Below are 21,912 nucleotides of genomic sequence, written 5' to 3'. Positions count from 1 at the left end.
GCTTAAGCCTGGCGTCCCTTCCCGACGCTCCGGGGTAGTACCGGTACCCCCACCTGGTGCTCCTGTGTGGTACCCGTAACCCTCTACGGTACTCCGGGGTGGTACCAGTACTCCCACCAGGTACTCCGGGGTAGTACCCGTAACCCTCATCGGTACTCCGGGGTGGTACCAGTACCCCCACCCAGTACTACAGGGTACAACTGCTGTCCCTACTGCTGCGTGGGGTGAGACCCGCCCTTTCTATCTGACCCTCCGCGTTAGGCCCGGTGTCCCTACCCGACGTTCCGGGATAGAACCTATTCCCCCAACAACACTATGGGGTTGTACCGGAAACCTTTGTGATGCGCCAGAGTTCACCTGTTGTCCCTACGGGCGCGCCCTGTTAGACCCGGCGTCCCTTCCTGAGCCCCCAGGGTAGGCCTGGTATCCCTACCTGGTGCACCTGCTTAAGCCTGGCGTCCCTTCCCGACGCTCCGGGGTAGTACCGGTACCCCCACCTGGTGCTCCTGGGTGGTACCCGTAACCCTATACGGTACTCTGGGGTGGTACCGGTACTCCGGGGTGGTACCACTACTCCCACCAGGTACGCCGGGGTGGTACCCGTAACCCTCAACGGTACTCCGGGGTGGTACCAGTACCCCCACCCAGTACTACAGGGTGCAACTGCTGTCCCTACGGGCGCGCGGGGTTACGCCCGACCTTTCTATCTCACCCACCGTGTTAGGCCCGGTGTCCCTCCCTGACGTTCCGGGATAGAACCTGTTCACCCAACAGTACTATGGGGTTCTACCGGAAACCTTTGTGAAGCGCCAGAGTTCACCTCTTGTCCCTACGGGTGCGCCCTGTTTGACCCGGCCTCCCTTCCTGAGCCCCCAGGGTAGGCCTGGTATCCCTACCTGGTGCACCTGCTTAAGCCTGGAGTCCCTTCCCGACGCTCCGGGGTAGTACCGGTACCCCGACCTGGTGCTCCTGTGTGGTACCCGTAACCCTCTACGGTACTCCGGGGTGGTACCAGTACTCCCACCAGGTACTCCGGGGTAGTACCCGTAACCCTCATCGGTACTCCGGGGTGGTACCAGTGCCCCCACCCAGTACTACAGGGTACAACTGCTGTCCCTACTGCTGCGTGGGGTGAGACCCGCCCTTTCTATCTGATCCTCCGCGTTACGCCCGGTGTCCCCACCCGACGTTCCGGGATAGAACCTATTCCCCCAACAACACTATGCGGTTGTACCGGAAACCTTTGTGATGCGCCAGAGTTCACCTGTTGTCCCTACGGGCGCGCCCTGTTAGACCCGGCGTCCCTTCCTGAACCCCCAGTGTAGGCCTGGTATCCCTACCTGGTGCACCTGCTTAAGCCTGGCGTCCCTTCCCGATGCTCCGGGGTAGTACCGGTACCCCCACCTGGTGCTCCTGGGTGGTACCCGTAACCCTATACGGTACTCTGGGGTGGTACCGGTACTCCGGGGTGGTACCAGTACTCCCACCAGGTACGCCGGGGTAGTACCCGTAAACCTCATCGGTACTCCGGGGTGGTACCAGTACCCCCACCCAGTACTACAGGGTACAACTGCTGTCCCTACGGGTGCGTGATGTTAGACTCGCCCTTACTACCTAACCCTCTGCATTAGGCCCGGAGTCCCTCCCCGACGTTCCGGGATAGAACCTGTTCCCCCAACAGTACTATGGGGTTGTACCGGAAACCTTTGTGATGCGCCGGAGTTCACCTCTTGTCCCTACGTGCGCGCCCTGTTAGACCCGGCCTCCCTTCCTGAGCCCCCGGGGTAGGCCTGGTATCCCTACCTGGTGCACCTGCTTAAGCCTGGCGTCCCTTCCCGACGCTCCGGGGTAGTACCGGTACCCCCACCTGGTGCTCCTGTGTGGTACCCGTAACCCTCTACGGTACTCCGGGGTGGTACCAGTACTCCCACCAGGTACTCCGGGGTAGTACCCGTAACCCTCATCGGTACTCCGGGGTGGTACCAGTACCCCCACCCAGTACTACAGGGTACAACTGCTGTCCCTACTGCTGCGTGGGGTGAGACCCGCCCTTTCTATCTGACCCTCCGCGTTAGGCCCGGTGTCCCTACCCGACGTTCCGGGATAGAACCTATTCCCCCAACAACACTATGGGGTTGTACCGGAAACCTTTGTGATGCGCCAGAGTTCACCTGTTGTCCCTACGGGCGCGCCCTGTTAGACCCGGCGTCCCTTCCTGAGCCCCCAGGGTAGGCCTGGTATCCCTACCTGGTGCACCTGCTTAAGCCTGGCGTCCCTTCCCGACGCTCCGGGGTAGTACCGGTACCCCCACCTGGTGCTCCTGGGTGGTACCCGTAACCCTATACGGTACTCTGGGGTGGTACCGGTACTCCGGGGTGGTACCACTACTCCCACCAGGTACGCCGGGGTGGTACCCGTAACCCTCAACGGTACTCCGGGGTGGTACCAGTACCCCCACCCAGTACTACAGGGTGCAACTGCTGTCCCTACGGGCGCGCGGGGTTGCGCCCGACCTTTCTATCTCACCCACCGTGTTAGGCCCGGTGTCCCTCCCTGACGTTCCGGGATAGAACCTGTTCACCCAACAGTACTATGGGGTTCTACCGGAAACCTTTGTGAAGCGCCAGAGTTCACCTCTTGTCCCTACGGGTGCGCCCTGTTTGACCCGGCCTCCCTTCCTGAGCCCCCAGGGTAGGCCTGGTATCCCTACCTGGTGCACCTGCTTAAGGCTGGAGTCCCTTCCCGACGCTCCGGGGTAGTACCGGTACCCCGACCTGGTGCTCCTGTGTGGTACCCGTAACCCTCTACGGTACTCCGGGGTGGTACCAGTACTCCCACCAGGTACTCCGGGGTAGTACCCGTAACCCTCATCGGTACTCCGGGGTGGTACCACTGCCCCCACCCAGTACTACAGGGTGCAACTGCTGTCCCTACTGCTGCGTGGGGTGAGACCCGCCCTTTCTATCTGATCCTCCGCGTTACGCCCGGTGTCCCCACCCGACGTTCCGGGATAGAACCTATTCCCCCAACAACACTATGCGGTTGTACCGGAAACCTTTGTGATGCGCCAGAGTTCACCTGTTGTCCCTATGGGCGCGCCCTGTTAGACCCGGCCTCCCTTCCTGAGCCCCCAGGGTAGGCCTGGTATCCCTACCTGGTGCACCTGCTTAAGCCTGGCGTCCCTTCCCGATGCTCCGGGGTAGTACCGGTACCCCCACCTGGTGCTCCTGGGTGGTACCCGTAACCCTATACGGTACTCTGGGGTGGTACCGGTACTCCGGGGTGGTACCAGTACTCCCACCAGGTACGCCGGGGTAGTACCCGTAACCCTCATCGGTACTCCGGGGTGGTAGCAGTACCCCCACCCAGTACTACAGGGTACAACTGCTGTCCCTACGGGTGCGCGATGTTAGACTCGCCCTTACTACCTAACCCTCTGCATTAGGCCCGGAGTCCCTCCCCGACGTTCCGGGATAGAACCTGTTCCCCAACAGTACTGTGGGGTTGTACCGGAAACCTTTGTGATGCGCCGGAGATCACCTCTTGTCCCTACGGGCGCGCCCTGTTAGATCCGGCCTCCCTTCCTGAGCCCCCAGGGTAGGCCTGGTATCCCTACCTGGTGCACCTGCTTAAGCCTGGCGTCCCTTCCCGACGCTCCGGGGTAGTACCGGTACCCCCACCTGGTGCTCCTGTGTGGTACCCGTAACCCTCTACGGTACTCCGGGGTGGTACCAGTACTCCCACCAGGTACTCCGGGGTAGTACCCGTAACCCTCATCGGTACTCCGGGGTGGTACCAGTACCCCCACCCAGTACTACAGGGTACAACTGCTGTCCCTACTGCTGCGTGGGGTGAGACCCGCCCTTTCTATCTGACCCTCCGCGTTAGGCCCGGTGTCCCTACCCGACGTTCCGGGATAGAACCTATTCCCCCAACAACACTATGGGGTTGTACCGGAAACCTTTGTGATGCGCCAGAGTTCACCTGTTGTCCCTACGGGCGCGCCCTGTTTGACCCGGCCTCCCTTCCTGAGCCCCCAGGGTAGGCCTGGTATCCCTACCTGGTGCACCTGCTTAAGGCTGGAGTCCCTTCCCGACGCTCCGGGGTAGTACCGGTACCCCGACCTGGTGCTCCTGTGTGGTACCCGTAACCCTCTACGGTACTCCGGGGTGGTACCAGTACTCCCACCAGGTACTCCGGGGTAGTACCCGTAACCCTCATCGGTACTCCGGGGTGGTACCAGTGCCCCCACCCAGTACTACAGGGTACAACTGCTGTCCCTACTGCTGCGTGGGGTGAGACCCGCCCTTTCTATCTGACCCTCCGCGTTAGGCCCGGTGTCCCCACCCGACGTTCCGGGATAGAACCTATTCCCCCAACAACACTATGCGATTGTACCGGAAACCTTTGTGATGCGCCAGAGTTCACCTGTTGTCCCTACGGGCGCGCCCTGTTAGACCCGGCGTCCCTTCCTGAGCCCCCAGGGTAGGCCTGGTATCCCTACCTGGTGCACCTGCTTAAGCCTGGCGTCCCTTCCCGATGCTCCGGGGTAGTACCGGTACCCCCACCTGGTGCTCTTGGGTGGTACCCGTAACCCTATACGGTACTCTGGGGTGGTACCGGTACTCCGGGGTGGTACCAGTACTCCCACCAGGTACGCCGGGGTAGTACCCGTAACCCTCATCGGTACTCCGGGGTGGTAGCAGTACCCCCACCCAGTACTACAGGGTACAACTGCTGTCCCTACGGGTGCGCGATGTTAGACTCGCCCTTACTACCTAACCCTCTGCATTAGGCCCGGAGTCCCTCCCCGACGTTCCGGGATAGAACCTGTTCCCCAACAGTACTATGGGGTTGTACCGGAAACCTTTGTGATGCGCCGGAGTTCACCTGTTGTCCCTACGGGCGCGCCCTGTTAGACCCGGCCTCCCTTCCTGAGCCCCCGGGGTAGGCCTGGTATCCCTACCTGGTGCACCTGCTTAAGCCTGGCGTCCCTTCCCGACGCTCCGGGGTAGTACCGGTACCCCCACCTGGTGCTCCTGGGTGGTACCCGTAACCCTCTATGGTACTCCGGGGTGGTACCAGTACTCCCACCAGGTACTCCGGGGTAGTACCCGTAACCCTCATCGGTACTCCGGGGTGGTACCAGTACCCCCACCCAGTACTACAGGGTACAACTGCTGTCCCTACTGCTGCGTGGGGTGAGACCCGCCCTTTCTATCTGACCCTCCGCGTTAGGCCCGGTGTCCCTACCCAACGTTCCGGGATAGAACCTATTCCCCCAACAACACTATGCGGTTGTACCGGAAACCTTTGTGATGCGCCAGAGTTCACCTGTTGTCCCTACGGGCGCGCCCTGTTAGACCCGGCGTCCCTTCCTGAGCCCCCAGGGTAGGCCTGGTATCCCTACCTGGTGCACCTGCTTAAGCCTGGCGTCCCTTCCCGACGCTCCGGGGTAGTACCGGTACCCCCACCTGGTGCTCCTGGGTGGTACCCGTAACCCTATACGGTACTCTGGGGTGGTACCGGTACTCCGGGGTGGTACCAGTACTCCCACCAGGTACTCCGGGGTAGTACCCGTAACCCTCATCGGTACTCCGGGGTGGTACCAGTACCCCCACCCAGTAGTACAGGGTACAACTGCTGTCCCTACTGCTGCGTGGGGTGAGACCCGCCCTTTCTATCTCACCCACCGTGTTAGGCCCGGTGTCCCTCCCTGACGTTCCGGGATAGAACCTGTTCACCCAACAGTACTATGGGGTTCTACCGGAAACCTTTGTGAAGCGCCAGAGTTCACCTCTTGTCCCTACGGGTGCGCCCTGTTTGACCCGGCCTCCCTTCCTGAGCCCCCAGGGTAGGCCTGGTATCCCTACCTGGTGCACCTGCTTAAGGCTGGAGTCCCTTCCCGACGCTCCGGGGTAGTACCGGTACCCCGACCTGGTGCTCCTGTGTGGTACCCGTAACCCTCTACGGTACTCCGGGGTGGTACCAGTGCTCCCACCAGGTACTCCGGGGTAGTACCCGTAACCCTCATCGGTACTCCGGGGTGGTACCAGTGCCCCCACCCAGTACTACAGGGTACAACTGCTGTCCCTACTGCTGCGTGGGGTGAGACCCGCCCTTTCTATCTGACCCTCCGCGTTAGGCCCGGTGTCCCTACCCGACGTTCCGGGATAGAACCTATTCCCCCAACAACACTATGCGATTGTACCGGAAACCTTTGTGATGCGCCAGAGTTCACCTGTTGTCCCTACGGGCGCGCCCTGTTAGACCCGGCGTCCCTTCCTGAGCCCCCAGGGTAGGCCTGGTATCCCTACCTGGTGCACCTGCTTAAGCCTGGCGTCCCTTCCCGATGCTCCGGGGTAGTACCGGTACCCCCACCTGGTGCTCCTGGGTGGTACCCGTAACCCTATACGGTACTCTGGGGTGGTACCGGTACTCCGGGGTGGTACCAGTACTCCCACCAGGTACGCCGGGGTAGTACCCGTAACCCTCATCGGTACTCCGGGGTAGTACCGGTACCCCCACCTGGTGCTCCTGGGTGGTACCTGTAACCCTCTACGGTACTCCGGGGTGGTACCTGTACCCGCAACCCGCGCTCCGGGGTAGTACCAGTACCACCATTTGGCACTCCGGGGTGGTACCAATACCCCCACCCAGTACTACAGGGTACAACTGCTGTCTCTACGGGCGAGCGGGGTTACAGTCGCCCTTACTACCTGACCCTCTCCATTAGGCCCGGTGTCCCTACCCGACGTTCTGGGATAGAACCGGTTCCCCCAACAGTACTATGGGGTTGTACCGGAAACCTCTGTGATGCGCCGGAGTTCACCTGTTGTCCCTACGGGCGCGCCCTGTTAGACCCGGCCTCCCTTCCTTACCCCCCAGGGTAGGCCTGGTATCCCTACCTGGTGCACCTACTTAAGCCCGGCGTCCCTTCCCGACGCTCCGGGGTAGTACCGGTACCCCCACTCGATACTCCGTGGATTTACCCGTAACCCTCGTCGGTACTCCGGGTTAGTACCCGTGCCCCCACCAGGTACTCCGGGGTAGTACCCGTAACCCTCATCGGTACTCCGGGGTGGTACCTGTACCCTCAACCGGCACCTCGGGGTAGTACCGGTACCACCACTCGGCACTCCGGGGTAGTACCAGTACCACCACCCAGTACTTCAGGGTACAACTTCTGTCCCTACGGGCACGCGGGGTTGGACTAGCCCTTTCTATCTCACCCTCCGCGTTAGACCCGGTGTCCCTACCCGAAGTTCCGGGATAGAACCTGTTCCCCCAACACTACTATGGGGTTGTATCGGAAAACATTGTGATGCGCCGGAGTTCACCTGTTGTCCCTAAGGGCGCGCGGGATTACACCCAGCTTCCCTTCCTGAGCCCCCAGTTTAGGCCTGGTATCCCTACCTGGTGCACCTGCTTAAGCCTGGAGTCCCTTCCCGACGCTCCTGGGTAGTACCGGTACCCCCACTCGGTACTCCGTGGATTTACCCGTAACCCTCGTCGGTACTCCAGATTAGTACCCGTGCCCCCACCAGGTACTCCGGGGTAGTACCCGTAACCCTCATCGGTACTCCGGGGTGGTACCTGTACCCCCACCCAGTACTACAGGGTACAACTGCTGTCCCTACGGGCGAGCGGGATTACACCCGCCCTTTCTATCTCACCCTCCGCGTTAGGCCCGGTGTCCCTTCCCGACGTTCCAGGATAGAACCTGTTCCCCCAACAGTACTATGGGGTTGTACCGGAAACCTTTGTGATGCGCCGGAGTTCACATGTCGTCCCTAAGTTTGCGCCCTGTTAGACCCGGCCTCCCTTCCTGAGCCCCCAGGGTAGGCCTGGTATCCCTACCTGGTGCTCCGTGGAGGCCTAGCGTCCCTTCTTGATGCTCCGCGGTAGTACCTGTACCCCCACTCTGTACTCCGTGGTAGTACCCGTAATCCTCATCGGTACTCCGTGTTAGTACCCGTGCCCCCACCAGGTACTCCGGGGTAGTACCCGTAACCCTCATCGGCACTCCGGGGTGGTACCAGTACACCCACCCACTACTACAGGGTTCAACTGCTGTCCCTATGGGCGAGCGGGGTTACACCCGCCCTTTCTATCTCACCCTCCGCCTTAGGCCCGGTGACCCTACCCGACGTTCCGGGATAGAACCTGTTCCCCCAACAGTACTATGGGGTTGTATCGGAAACCTCTGTGATGCGCCGGAGTTCACCTGTTGTCCCTACGGGCGCGCCCTGTTAGACCCCGCCTCCCTTCCTGACCTTCCAGGGTAGGCCTGGTATCCCTACCTGGTGCACCTGCTTAAGCCTGGCGTCCCTTCCCGACGCTCCGCGGTAGTACCGGTACCCCCACCGTGTGCTCCTGCGTGGTACCTGTAACCCTCTACGGTACTCCGGGGTGGTACCAGTACTCCCACCAGGTACTCCGGGGTAGTACCCGTAACCCTCATCGGTACTCCGGGGTGGTACCACTACCCGCAACCGGCGCTCCGGGGTGGTACCGGTACCCTCACCGGGTGCTCCTGGGTGGTACCTGTAACCCTCTACGGTACTCCGGGGTGGTGCCAGTACTCCCACCAGGTACTCCGGGTAGTACCCGTAACCCTCATCGGTACTCCGGGGTGGTACCAATACCGCAACAGGCGCTCCGGGGTGGTACCGGTACCACCACTCGGCACTCCGGGGTGGTACCAGTACCCCCACCCAGTACTACAGGGTACAACTGCTGTCCCTACAGGCGCGCGAGGTTAGACTCGCCCTTACTACCTGACCCTGCGCGTGAGGCCCGGTGTCCCTACCCGACGTTCCGGGACAGAACCTGTTGCCCAGACGGTACTATGGGCTTGTACCGGAAACCTTTGTGATGCGCCGGAGTTCACCTGTTGTCCCTACGGGCGCGCCCTGTTAGACCCCGCCTCCCTTCCTGACCTTCCAGGGTAGGCCTGGTATCCCTACCTGGTGAACCTGCTGAAGCCGGCGTCCCTTCCCGACGCTCCGGGGTAGTACCGGTACCCCCACCTGGTGCTCCTGGGTGGTACCTGTAACCCTCTACGGTACTCCTGGTTAGTACCCGTGCCCCCACCAGGTACTCCGGGGTAGTACCCGTAACCCTCATTGGTACTGCGGGGTGGTAAATGTACCCGCAACCGGCGCTCCAGGGTGGTACCGGTACCACCACTCGGCACTCCGAGGTGGTACCAGTACCCCCACCCAGTACTACAGGGTACAACTGCTGTCCCTATGGGCGAGCGGGGTTAGGCTCGCCCTTACTACCTGACCCTCTGCATTAGGCCCGGTGTCCCTACCCGACGTTCCGGTATAGAACCTGTTGCCCCAACGGTACTATGGGGTTGTACCGGAAACCTTTGTGATGCGCCGGAGTTCACCTGTTGTCCCTACGGGCGCGCCCTGTTAGACCCGGCCTCCCTTCCTGACCCCCCAGGGCAGGCCTGGAATCCCTACCTGGTGCACCTGCTTAAGCCTGGCGTCCCTTCCCGACGCTCATGGGTAGTACCGGTACCCCCACCTGGTGCTCCTGGGTGGTACCTGTAACCCTCTACGGTACTCTGGGGTGGTACCAGTACTCCCACCAGGTACTCCGAGTACTAACCGTAACCCTCATCGGTACTCCGGGGTGGTACCAGTACCCCCACCCAGTACTACAGGGTGCAACTGCTGTCCCTACGGGCGAGTGGGGTTACACCCGCCCTTTCTATCTCGCCCTCCGCGTTAGGCCCGGTGTCCCTACCCTACGTTCCGGGATAGAACCGGTTCCCCCAACAGTACTATGGGGTTGTACCGGAAACCTTTGTGATGCGCCGGAGTTCACCTGTTGTCCCTACGGGCGCACCCTGTTAGACCCGGCCTCCCTTCCTGAGCCCCCAGGGTAGGCCTGGTATCCCTACCTGGTGCACCTGCTTAAGCCTGGCGCCCCTTCCCGACGCTCCGGGGTAGTACCGGTACCCCCACCTAGTGCTCCTGGTTGGTATCTGTAACCCTCTACGGCACTCCGGGGTGGTACCAGTACTCCCACCAGGTACTCCGGGTAGTACCCGCAACCCTCATCGGTACTCCGGGGTGGTACCAGTACCCGCAACCGGCACTCCGGGATAGTACCGGTACCCTCACCGGGTGCTCCTGGGTGGTACCTGTAACTCTCTTCAGTACTCTGGGGTGGTGCCTGTACTCCCACCAGGTACTCCGGGTACTACCCGTAACCCTCATCGGTACTCCGGGGTGGTACCAGTACCCGCAACCGGCGCTCCGGGGTGGTAGCGGTACCACCACTCGGCACTCCGGGGTGGTACCAGTACCCCCACCCAGTACTACAGGGTTCAACTGCTGTCCCTACGGGTGCACGGGGTTACACCCACCCTTTCTACCTGACCCTGCGTGTTAGGCCCGGTGTCCCTACCCGACTTTCCGGGATAGAACCTGTTCCCCCAAAAGTACTATGGGGTTGTACCGGAAACCTTTGTGATGCGCCGGAGTTCACCTGTTGTCCCTACGGGCGCGCCCTGTTAGACCCTGCCTCCCTTCCTGACCTTCCAGGGTAGGCCTGGTATCCCTACCTGGTGCACCTGCTTAAGCCTGGCGTCCCTTCCCGACGCTCCGCGGTAGTACCGGTACCCCCACCTGGTGCTCCTGCGTGGTACCTGTAACCCTCTACGGTACTCCGGGGTGGTACCAGTACTCCCACCAGGTACTCCGGGGTAGTACCCGCAATCCTCATCGGTACTCAGGGGTGGTACCACTACCCGCAACCGGCGCTCCGGGGTGGTACCGGTACCCCCACCTGGTGCTCCTGGGTGGCACCTGTAACCCTCTACGGTACTCCGGGGTGGTACCAGTACCCGCAACAGGCGCTCCAGGGTGGTACCGGTACCACCACTCGGCACTCCGGGGTGGTACCAGTACCCCCACCCAGTACTACAGGGTACAACTGCTGTCCCTACAGGCGCGCGAGGTTAGACTTGCCCTTACTACCTGACCCTGCGCGTGAGGCCCGGTGTCCCTACCCGACGTTCCGGGACAGAACCTGTTGCCCAGACGGTACTATGGGCTTGTACCGGAAACCTTTGTGATGCGCCGGAGTTCACCTGTTGTCCCTACGAGCGCACCCTGTTAGACCCCGCCTCCCTTCCTGACCTTCCAGGGTAGGCCTGGTATCCCTACCTGGTGAACCTGCTGAAGCCGGCGTCCCTTCCCGACGCTCCGGGGTAGTACCGGTACCCCCACCTGGTGCTCCTGGGTGGTACCTGTAACCCTCTACGGTACTCCTGGTTAGTACCCGTGCCCCCACCAGGTACTCCGGGGTAGTACCCGTAAACCTCATTGGTACTGCGGGGTGGTAAATGTACCCGCAACCGGCGCTCCAGGGTGGTACCGGTACCACCACTCGGCACTCCGAGGTGGTACCAGTACCCCCACCCAGTACTACAGGGTACAACTGCTGTCCCTATGGGCGAGCGGGGTTAGGCTCGCCCTTACTACCTGACCCTCTGCATTAGGCCCGGTGTCCCTACCCGACGTTCCGGTATAGAACCTGTTGCCCCAACGGTACTATGGGGTTGTACCGGAAACCTTTGTGATGCGCCGGAGTTCACCTGTTGTCCCTACGGGCGCGCCCTGTTAGAGCCGGCCTCCCTTCCTGAGCCCCCAGGGTTGGCCTGGTATCCCTACCTGGTGCACCTGCTTAAGCCTGGCGTCCCTTCCCGACGCACCAGGGTAGTACCGGTACCCCCACCTGGTGCTCCTGGGTGGTACCTGTAACCCTCTACGGTACTCCGGGGTGGTACCAGTACTCCCACCAGGTACTCAGGGGTAGTACCCGTAACCCTCATTGGTACTGCGGGATGGTAAATGTACCCGCAACCGGCGCTCCAGGGTGGTACCGGTACCACCACTCGGCACTCCGGGGTGGTACCAGTACCCCCACCCAGTACTACAGGGTACAACTGCTGTCCCTACGGCCGCGCGGTGTTACACCCGCCCTTTCTACCTGACCCTCTGCATTAGGCCCGGTGTCCCGACTCGACGTTCCGGGATAGAACCTGTTGCCCAAACGGTACTATGGGGTTGTACCGGAAACCTTTGTGATGCGCCGGAGTTCACCTGTTGTCCCTACGGGCGCGCCCTGTTAGACCCGGCCTCCCTTCCTGAGCCCCCAGGGTAGGCCTGGTATGCCTACCTGCTGCACATGCTTAAGCCTGGCATCCCTTCCCGACGCTCCGGGGTAGTACCGGTACCCCCACCGTGTGCTCCTGCGTGGTACCTGTAACCCTCTACGGTACTCCGGGGTGGTGGCAGTACTCCCACCAGGTACTCCGGGCAGTACCCGCAACCCTCATCGGTACTCCGGAGTGGTACCAGTACTCACAACCGGTGCTCCGGGGTAGAACCGGAACCCCCACCGGGTGCTCCTAGGTGGTACCTGTAACCCTCTACGGTACTCCAGGGTGGTGCCAGTACTCCCACCTGGTGCTCCCGGGTGGTACCTGTAACCCTCTACGCCAACTCCGGGGTGGTACCAGTACTCCCACCAGGTACTCCGGGTAGTACCCGTAACCCTCATCGGTACTCCGGGGTGGTACCAGTACCCGCAACCGGCACTCAGGGGTGGTACCGGTACCACCACTCGTCACTCCGGGGTGGTACCAGTACCCCCACCCAGTACTACAGGGTACAAATGCTGTCCCTAGGGGCGCGCGGTGTTACACCCGCCCTTTCTACCTGACCCTCTGCATTCGGCCCGGTGTCCCTACCCAACGTTCCGGGATAGAACCGCTTCCCCCAACAGTACTATGGGGTTGTACCGGAAACCTTTGTGATGCGCCGGAGTTCACCTGTTGTCCCTATGGGCGCGCCCTCTTACACCCGTCCTCCCTTCCTGACCCCCCAGGGTAGGCCTGGTACCCCTACCTGGTGCACCTGCTGAAGCCTGGCGTCCCTTCCCGACGCTCCGGGGTAGTACCGGTACCCCCACCTGGTGCTCCTGGGTGGTACCTGTAACCCTCTACGGTACTCCGGGGTGGTACCAGTACTCCCACCAGGTACTCCGGGGTAGTACCCGTAACCCTCATCGGTACTCCGGGGTGGTACCAGTACCCGCAACCGGCGCTCCGGGGTGGTACCGGTACCACCACTCGGCACTCCGGGGTGGTACCAGTACCCCCACCCAGTACTACAGGGTACAACTGCTGTTCCTACGGCCGCGTGGTGTTACACCCGCCCTTTCTACCTGACCCTCTGCATTAGGCCCGGTGTCCCTACCCGACGTTCCGGGGTAGAACCGGTTCCCCCAACAGTACTATGGGGTTGTACCGGAAAACTTTGTGATGCGCCGGAGTTCACCTGTTGTCCCTACGGGCGCGCCCTGTTAGACCCGGCCTCCCTTCCTGACCCCCCAGGGCAGGCCTGGAATCCCTACCTGGTGCACCTGCTTAAGCCTGGCGTCCCTTCCCGACGCTCCGGGGTAGTACCGGTACCCCCACCTGGTGCTCCTGGGTGGCACCTGTAACCCTCTACGGTACTCTGGGGTGGTACCAGTACTCCCACCAGGTACTCCGAGTACTAACCGTAACCCTCATCGGTACTCCGGGGTGGTACCAGTACCCCCACCCAGTACTACAGGGTGCAACTGCTGTCCCTACGGGCGAGTGGGGTTACACCCGCCCTTTCTATCTCGCCCTCCGCGTTAGGCCCGGTGTCCCTACCCTACGTTCCAGGATAGAACCGGTTCCCCCAACAGTACTATGGGGTTGTACCAGAAACCTTTGTGATGCGCCGGAGTTCACCTGTTGTCCCTACGGGCACGCCCTGTTAGACCCGGCCTCCCTTCCTGAGCCCCCAGGGTAGGCCTGGTATCCCTACCTGGTGCACCTGCTTAAGCCTGGCGTCCCTTCCCGACGCTCCGCGGTAGTACCGGTACCCCCACCGTGTGCTCCTGCGTGGTACCTGTAACACTCTACGGTACTCCGGGGTGGTGCCAGTACTCCCACCAGGTACTCCGGGTAGTATCCGCAACCCTCATCGGTACTCCGGGGTGGTACCTGTACCCCCAGCCGGCGCTCCGGGGTGGTACCGGTACCACCACTCGGCACTCCGGGGTGGTACCAGTACCCCCACCCAGTACTACAGGGTACAACTGCTGTCCCTACGGGCGCGCGGGTTTACACATGCCCTTTCTACCTGACCCTCTGCATTAGGCCCGGTGTCCCTACCCGACGTTCCGGGATAGAACCGGTTCCCCCAACAGTACTATGGGGTTGTACCGGAAACCTATGTGATGCGCCGGAGTTCACCTGTTGTCCCTACGAGCGCACCCTGTTAGAGCCGGCCTCCCTTCCTGAGCCCCCAGGGTAGGCCTGGTATCCCTACCTGGTTCACCTGCTTAAGCCTGGCGTCCCTTCCCGACGCTCCGGGGTAGTACCGGTACCCCCACCTGGTGCTCCTGTGTGGTACCTGTAACCCTCTACGGTACTCCTGGTTAGTACCCGTGCCCCCACCAGGTACTCAGGGGCAGTACCCGTAACCCTCATTGGTACTGCGGGGTGGTAAATGTACCCGCAACCGGCGCTCCAGGGTGGTACCGGTACCACCACTCGGCACTCCGAGGTGGTACCAGTACCCCCACCCAGTACTACAGGGTACAACTGCTGTCCCTATGGGCGAGCGGGGTTAGGCTCGCCCTTACTACCTGACCCTCTGCATTAGGCCCGGTGTCCCTACCCGACGTTCCGGGATAGAACCTGTTCCCCCAACAGTACTATGGGGTTGTACCGGAAACCTTTGTGATGCGCCGGAGTTCACCTGTTGTCCCTACGGGCGCGCCCTGTTAGACCCGGCCTCCCTTCCTGACCCCCCAGGGCAGGCCTGGAATCCCTACCTGGTGCACCTGCTTAAGCCTGGCTTCCCTTCCCGACGCTCATGGGTAGTACCGGTACCCCCACCTGGTGCTCCTGGGTGGTACCTGTAACCCTCTACGGTACTCTGGGGTGGTACCAGTACTCCCACCAGGTACTCCGAGTACTAACCGTAACCCTCATCGGTACTCCGGTGTGGTACCAGTACCCCCACCCAGTACTACAGGGTACAACTGCTGTCCCTACGGGCGAGTGGGGTTACACCCGCCCTTTCTATCTCGCCCTCCGCGTTAGGCCCGGTGTCCCTACCCTACGTTCCGGGATAGAACCGGTTCCCCCAACAGTACTATGGGGTTGTACCGGAAACCTTTGTGATGCGCCGGAGTTCACCTGTTGTCCCTACGGGCGCGCCCTGTTAGACCCGGCCTCCCTTCCTGAGCCCCCAGGGTAGGCCTGGTATCCCTACCTGGTGCACCTGCTTAAGCCTGGTGTCCCTTCCCGACGCTCCGTGGTATTACCGCTACCCCCACCGTGTGCCCCTGCGTGGTACCTGTAACCCTCTACGGTACTCCGGGGTGGTGCCAGTACTCCCACCAGGTACTCCGGGTAGTACCCGCAACCCTCATCGGTACTGCGGCGTGGTACCAGTACTCGCAACCGGTGCTCCGGGGTAGAACCGGAACCCCCACCGGGTGCTCCTGGGTGGTACCTGTAACCCTCTACGGTACTCAGGGGTGGTTGCAGTACTCCCACCAGGTACTCCGGGTAGTACCCGTAACCCTCATCGGTACTCCGGGGTGGTACCAGTACCCGCAACCGGCGCTCCGGGGTGGTACCGGTACCACCACTCGGCACTCCGGGGTGGTACCAGTACCCCCACCCAGTACTACAGGGTACAACTGCTGTCCCTACTACCGCGCGGGGTTACACATGCCCTTTCTACCTGACCCTCTGCATTAGGCCCGGTGTCCCTACCTGAAGTTCCGGGATAAAACCGGTTCCCCCAACAGTACTATGGGGTTGTACCGGAAACCTTTGTGATGCGCCGGAGTTCACCTGTTGTCCCTACGAGCGCACCCTGTTAGACCGGCGTCCCTTCCTGAGCCCCCAGGGTAGGCCTGGTATCCCTACCTGGTGCACCTGCTTAAGCCTGGCGTCCCTTCCCGACGCTCCGCAGTAGTACCGGTACCCCCACCTGGTGCTCCTGGGTGGTACCTGTAACTCTCTTCGGTACTCCGGGCTGGTGCCAGTACTCCCACCAGGTACTCAGGGATAGTACCCGTAACCCTCATCGGTACTCCGGGGTGGTACCAGTACCCGCAACAGGCGCTCCGGGGTGGTACCGGTACCACCACTCGGCACTCCGGGGTGGTACCAGTACCCCCACCCAGTACTACAGGGTACAACTGCTGTCCCTACGGCCGCGCGGTGTTACACCCGCCCTTTCTACCTGACCCTCTGCATTAGGCCCGGTGTCCCGACTCGACGTTCCGGGATAGAACCTGTTGCCCAAACGGTACTATGGGGTTGTACCGGAAACCTTTGTGATGCGCCGGAGTTCACCTGTTGTCCCTACGGGCGCGCCCTGTTAGACCCGGCCTCCCTTCCTGAGCCCCCAGGGTAGGCCTGGTATGCCTACCTGCTGCACCTCCTTAAGCCTGTCATCCCTTCCCGACGCTCCGGGGTAGTACCGGTACCCCCACCGTGTGCTCCTGCGTGGTACCTGTAACCCTCTACGGTACTCCGGGGTGGTGCCAGTACTCCCACCAGGTACTACGGGCAGTACCCGCAACCCTCATCGGTACTCCGGGGTGGTACCAGTACTCACAACCGGTGCTCCGGGGTAGAACCGGAACCCCCACCGGGTGCTCCTAGGTGGCACCTGTAACCCTCTACGGTACTCCAGGGTGGTGCCAGTACTCCCACCTGGTGCTCCCGGGTGGTACCTGTAACCCTCTACGCCAACTCCGGGGTGGTACCAGTACTCCCACCAGGTACTCCGGGTAGTACCCGTAACCCTCATCGGTACTCCGGGGTGGTACCAGTACCCGCAACCGGCACTCAGGGGTGGTACCGGTACCACCACTCGTCACTCCAGGGTGGTACCAGTACCCCCACCCAGTACTACAGGGTACTAATGCTGTCCCTAGGGGCGCGCGGTGTTACACCCGCCCTTTCTACCTGACCCTCTGCATTCGGCCCCGTGTCCCTACCCGACGTTCCGGGATAGAACCGGTTCCCCCAACAGTACTATGGGGTTGTACCGGAAACCTTTGTGATGCGCCGGAGTTCACCTGTTGTCCCTACGGGCGCGCCCTCTTACACCCGTCCTCCCTTCCTGACCCCCCAGGGTAGGCCTGGTACCCCTACCTGGTGCACCTGCTGAAGCCTGGCGTCCCTTCCCGACGCTCCGGGGTAGTACCGGTACCCCCACCTGGTGCTCCTGGGTGGTACCTGTAACCCTCTACGGTACTCCGGGGTGGTACCAGTACTCCCACCAGGTACTCCGGGGTAGTACCCGTAACCCTCATCGGTACTCCGGGGTGGTACCAGTACTCGCAACCGGCGCTCCGGGGTGGTACCGGTACCACCACTCGGCACTCCGGGGTGGTACCAGTACCCCCACCCAGTACTACAGGGTACAACTGCTGTTCCTACGGCCGCGCGGTGTTACACCCGCCCTTTCTACCTGACCCTCTGCATTAGGCCCGGTGTCCCTACCCGACGTTCCGGGGTAGAACCGGTTCCCCCAACAGTACTATGGGGTTGTACCGGAAACCTTTGTGATGCGCCGGAGTTCACCTGTTGTCCCTACGGGCGCGCCCTGTTAGACCCGGCCTCCCTTCCTGAGCCCCCAGGGCAGGCCTGGAATCCCTACCTGGTGCACCTGCTTAAGCCTGGCGTCCCTTCCCGACGCTCATGGGTAGTACCGGTACCCCCACCTGGTGCTCCTGGGTGGCACCTGTAACCCTCTACGGTACTCTGGGGTGGTACCAGTTCTCCCACCAGGTACTCCGAGTACTAACCGTAACCCTCATCGGTACTCCGGGGTGGTACCAGTACCCCCACCCAGTACTACAGGGTGCAACTGCTGTCCCTACGGGCGAGTGGGGTTACACCCGCCCTTTCTATCTCGCCCTCCGCGTTAGGCCCGTTGTCCCTACCCTACGTTCCGGGATAGAACCGGTTCCCCCAACAGTACTATGGGGTTGTACCGGAAAACTTTGTGATGCGCCGGAGTTCGCCTGTTGTCCCTACGGGCACGCCCTGTTAGACCCGGCCTCCCTTCCTGAGCCCCCAGGGTAGGCCTGGTATCCCTACCTGGTGCACCTGCTTAAGCCTGGCGTCCCTTCCCGACGCTCCGGGGTAGTACCGGTACCCCCACCGTGTGCTCCTGCGTGGTACCTGTAACCCTCTACGGTACTCCGGGGTGGTGCCAGTACTCCCACCAGGTAATCCGGGTAGTATCCGCAACCCTCATCGGTACTCCGGGGTGGTACCAGTACCTGCAACCGGCGCTCCGGGGTGGTACCGGTACCACCACTCGGCACTCCGGGGTGGTACCAGTACCACCACCCAGTACTACAGGGTACAACTGCTGTCCCTACGGCCGCGCGGTGTTACACCCGCCCTTTCTACCTGACCCTCTGCATTAGGCCCGGTGTCCCTACCCGACGTTCCGGGATAGAACCTGTTCCCACAACAGTACTATGGGCTTGTACCGGAAACCTTTGTGATGCGCCGGGGTTCACCTCTTGTCCATACGGGCGCGCCCTGTTAGACCCGGCCTCCCTTCCTGAGCCCCCAGGGTTGGCCTGGTATCCCTACCTGGTGCACCTGCTTAAGCCTGGCGTCCCTTCCCGACGCTCCGCGGTAGTACCGGTACCCCCACCGTGTGCTCCTGCGTGGTACCTGTAACCCTCTACGGTACTCCGGGGTGGTACCAGTACTCCCACCAGGTACTCAGGGGTAGTACCCGTAACCCTCATTGGTACTGCGGGATGGTAAATGTACCCGCAACCGGCGCTCCGGGGTGGTACCGGTACCACCACTCGGCACTCCGGGGTGGTACCAGTACCCCCACCCAGTACTACAGGGTACAACTGCTGTCCCTATGGGCGAGCAGGGTTAGTCTCGCCCTTACTACCTGACCCTCTGCATTAGGCCCGGTGTCCCTACACGACGCTCCGGGGTAGAACCTGTTGCCCCAACGGTACTATGGGGTAGTACCGGAAACCTTTGTGATGCGCCAGAGTTCACCTGTTGTCCCTACGGGCGCGCCCTGTTAGACCCGGCCTCCCTTCCTGACCCCCCAGGGCAGGCCTGGAATCCCTACCTGGTGCACCTGCTTAAGCCTGGCGTCCCTTCCCGACGCTCCGGGGTAGTACCGGTACCCCCACCTGGTGCTCCTGGGTGGTACCTGTAACCCTCTAAGGTACTCCGGGGTGGTACCAGTACTCCCACCAGGTACTCCGGGGTAGTACCCGTAACCCTCATCGGTACTCCGGGGTGGTACCAGTACCCGCAACCGGCGCTCCGGGGTGGTACCGGTACCACCACTCGGCACTCCGGGGTGGTACCAGTACCCCCACCCAGTACTACAGGGTACAACTGCTGTTCCTACGGCCGCGCGGTGTTACACCCGCCCTTTCTACCTGACCCTCTGCATTAGGCCCGGTGTCCCTACCCGACGTTCCGGGGTAGAACCGGTTCCCCCAACAGTACTATGGGGTTGTACCGGAAACCTTTGTGATGCGCCGGAGTTCACCTGTTGTCCCTACGGGCACGCCCTGTTAGACCCGGCCTCCCTTCCTGAGCCCCCAGGGTAGGCCTGGTATCCCTACCTGGTGCACCTGCTTAAGCCTGGCGTCCCTTCCCGACGCTCCGCGGTAGTACCGGTACCCCCACCGTGTGCTCCTGCGTGGTACCTGTAACCCTCTACGGTACTCCGGGGTGGTGCCAGTACTCCCACCAGGTACTCCGGGTAGTATCCGCAACCCTCATCGGTACTCCGGGGTGGTACCAGTACCTGCAACCGGCGCTCCGGGGTGGTACCGGTACCACCACTCGGCACTCCGGGGTGGTACCAGTACCACCACCCAGTACTACAGGGTACAACTGCTGTCCCTACGGCCGCGCGGTGTTACACCCGCCCTTTCTACCTGACCCTCTGCATTAGGCCCGGTGTCCCTACCCGACGTTCCGGGATAGAACCTGTTCCCCCAACAGTACTATGGGCTTGTACCGGAAACCTTTGTGATGCGCCGGGGTTCACCTCTTGTCCATACAGGCGCGCCCTGTTAGACCCGGCCTCCCTTCCTGAGCCCCCAGGGTTGGCCTGGTATCCCTACCTGGTGCACCTGCTTAAGCCTGGCGTCCCTTCCCGACGCACCAGGGTAGTACCGGTACCCCCACCTGGTGCTCCTGGGTGGTACCTGTAACCCTCTACGGTACTCCGGGGTGGTACCAGTACTCCCACCAGGTACTCAGGGGTAGTACCCGTAACCCTCATTGGTACTGCGGGATGGTAAATGTACCCGCAACCGGCGCTCCAGGGTGGTACCGGTACCACCACTCGGCACTCCGGGGTGGTACCAGTACCCCCACCCAGTACTACAGGGTACAACTGCTGTCCCTACGGCCGCGCGGTGTTACACCCGCCCTTTCTACCTGACCCTCTGCATTAGGCCCGGTGTCCCGACTCGACGTTCCGGGATAGAACCTGTTGCCCAAACGGTACTATGGGGTTGTACCGGAAACCTTTGTGATGCGCCGGAGTTCACCTGTTGTCACTACGGGCGCGCCCTGTTAGACCCGGCCTCCCTTCCTGAGCCCCCAGGGTAGGCCTGGTATGCCTACCTGCTGCACATGCTTAAGCCTGGCATCCCTTCCCGACGCTCCGGGGTAGTACCGGTACCCCCACCGTGTGCTCCTGCGTGGTACCTGTAACCCTCTACGGTACTCCGGGGTGGTGCCACTACTCCCACCTGGTGCTCCCGGGTGGTACCTGTAACCCTCTACGCCAACTCCGGGGTGGTACCAGTACTCCCACCAGGTACTCCGGGTAGTACCCGTAACCCTCATCGGTACTCCGGGGTGGTACCAGTACCCGCAACCGGCACTCAGGGGTGGTACCGGTACCACCACTCGTCACTCCGGGGTGGTACCAGTACCCCCACCCAGTACTACAGGGTACAAATGCTGTCCCTAGGGGCGCGCGGTGTTACACCCGCCCTTTCTACCTGACCCTCTGCATTCGGCCCGGTGTCCCTACCCAACGTTCCGGGATAGAACCGCTTCCCCCAACAGTACTATGGGCTTGTACCGGAAACCTTTGTGATGCGCCGGGGTTCACCTCTTGTCCATACAGGCGCGCCCTGTTAGACCCGGCCTCCCTTCCTGAGCCCCCAGGGTTGGCCTGGTATCCCTACCTGGTGCACCTGCTTAAGCCTGGCGTCCCTTCCCGACGCACCAGGGTAGTACCGGTACCCCCACCTGGTGCTCCTGGGTGGTACCTGTAACCCTCTACGGTACTCCGGGGTGGTACCAGTACTCCCACCAGGTACTCACGGGTAGTACCCGTAACCCTCATTGGTACTGCGGGATGGTAAATGTACCCGCAACCGGCGCTCCAGGGTGGTACCGGTACCACCACTCGGCACTCCGGGGTGGTACCAGTACCCCCACCCAGTACTACAGGGTACAAATGCTGTCCCTAGGGGCGCGCGGTGTTACACCCGCCCTTTCTACCTGACCCTCTGCATTCGGCCCGGTGTCCCTACCCAACGTTCCGGGATAGAACCGCTTCCCCCAACAGTACTATGGGCTTGTACCGGAAACCTTTGTGATGCGCCGGGGTTCACCTCTTGTCCATACGGGCGCGCCCTGTTAGACCCGTCCTCCCTTCCTGACCCCCCAGGGTAGGCCTGGTACCCCTACCTGGTGCACCTGCTGAAGCCTGGCGTCCCTTCCCGACGCTCCGGGGTAGTACCGGTACCCCCACCTGGTGCTCCTGGGTGGTACCTGTGACCCTC

Source organism: Haliaeetus albicilla, chromosome 12 (genome assembly GCF_947461875.1).
Source record: "Haliaeetus albicilla chromosome 12, bHalAlb1.1, whole genome shotgun sequence".
NCBI classification, from domain to species: Eukaryota; Metazoa; Chordata; class Aves; order Accipitriformes; family Accipitridae; genus Haliaeetus; species Haliaeetus albicilla.
This window is presented reverse-complemented; position numbering follows the sequence as displayed.